This window comes from Lithobates pipiens, unplaced genomic scaffold (genome assembly GCF_037356315.1).
Source record: "Lithobates pipiens isolate NorthernLeopardFrog02 unplaced genomic scaffold, aLitPip1_a1.2 Scaffold_8, whole genome shotgun sequence".
NCBI lineage: Eukaryota > Metazoa > Chordata > Amphibia > Anura > Ranidae > Lithobates > Lithobates pipiens.
Window position 1 is genome coordinate 566824500 of NW_027507903.1, and position 1704 is coordinate 566826203.

The window sequence follows — 1704 nt, forward strand, 5'->3', positions numbered from 1 at the left end:
TTTTTGAAATGTTTCATTTCTTCAGTAACTTCCTGGTTTACAGGGCAAATTATGTTATAAATCAGTAGAGGAGGAGGAGCTTTCTCAGCTAAGCACACTCTCTCCTGCCTGCATGCCTCAGTTAAAGGAGTTGTAAAGTCTCAGGGTTTTTCACCTTAAAGTGGTGTTGCCACCAAAAAATAAAAAAGTGTTTAAAATTCTTTAAAAAAATAAATAAAAAATAATTGGAAAAAATCTTTTTTGACTAATCTTTAAATACCTGTTGCTAGGGGGTCCCTCGTAGTCTGCCTTCTTCCTTGCCCGAGCTGGTGACATCACTTTCCCTCGCGCCGCACAGTCATCTGGGACCTGTCATGTGTCCCAGATGACTGTGCGGCATATCATGGCGCCCTGCGCTGCTCGCGCATGCGCAGTGGGTGCCCAGCTGTGAAGCCACAGCCGGGTGCCCACAGTATGAATGATGGCACTGCGAGCAGAGCGGGGAACGAGGGGGGGTTTCGTTCCCCCGCATCGCTGGACCCTGGGACAGGTAAGTGCCGATTATTAAAAGTCAGCAGCTGCAGTATTTGTAGCTGCTGACTTTTAATTTTTTCTTTTTTTTTTTTTTAGGGGCACCCCATTTTAATGCCCCAAAGCACTTATGTTTGGAGCACTTTATGAAGTTATTGTCTGAAGTACCTTAAAGGAGTTGTAACCCCTGTTTTTCACCATAATGCATTGTAACCAGTGGAAATATGCTCTCCGTGGGGGCACTCGAGGAAAAGCCAGGAGCACAATCAGGGGACCCCAGAAAACAAGAATTGGGGCTGCTCTGTACAAAATTTTTGCACAGAGCAGGTAAGACATGTTTGTTATTAAAAAAAACAAAAAAACGTTACAATCACTTTAACGGCAGGTGGATTCCAGGGAGTAAATGCTGCATGAGACATTTGCCCTTACTCAAGATGGCCATGGCTAGAAATGCCAGGGGGTGTTTTTCAAAGTGATTTCTCAACAAAATAAAGCATGGAGACATGGATGGAGGAGTGAGTTTGCTTCAAATATTAAAAATGAATTTTTGGTTTGTGGTGCTCAGGTGAAGTGTAGTTCCAATCAAATCTTTGTGGGCACTTTAGCCTCAGGCGACCTGGACGCGACCGCTGCGGCGACTTGCAAAACGACTTCTGTATAGAAGTCAATGCAAGTCACCTCAAGTCGCCCCCAAAGTAGTACAGGAACCTTTTTCTAAGTCGGAGCGACTTGTGTCACTCCGATTAGAACGGTTCCATTGTACACAACGGGACGCTACTTGTCAGGCAGCTAAGTCGCCTGACAAGTCGTCCTAGTGTGAACCGACCCTTAGAAATAAAAGTTACCTACTTAAAACACTCTGTAGTGTATCATTGTCTTTGGATGAAGCTAACTAAATAGCATATAAGTCTCTGTGGCGCAATCGGTTAGCGCGTTCGGCTGTTAACCGAAAGGTTGGTGGTTCAAGCCCACCCAGGGACGCTTGCTTTTTTTTCCCTGTAAAACCTGGCTGATTGGATTAGACAGATTTACCACCTGCTCATTTGGGACACCCGTGCCTCTGCGGCTGACTCAAATGCACCCCATAAAAAGGCAATTTTATAGCAAGTACTTTCAGACATATTTCCATTGCAGCAACATCAAATGGTCGAAGAAACCTTCCAACATTTACCATGTTAAAATATAAATATTGTA

The 1704-nt window shown here is 44.3% G+C and overlaps 1 non-coding gene across 1 annotated transcript; it reads left to right on the top strand.

Annotated features, from left to right (window-relative positions):
• Positions 1–1417: 1417 nt before the first annotated feature.
• Positions 1418–1491, top strand: TRNAN-GUU (transfer RNA asparagine (anticodon GUU)). Its single transcript has one exon. It is a non-coding gene; the product is annotated as a tRNA-Asn (tRNA).
• Positions 1492–1704: the final 213 nt, after the last annotated feature.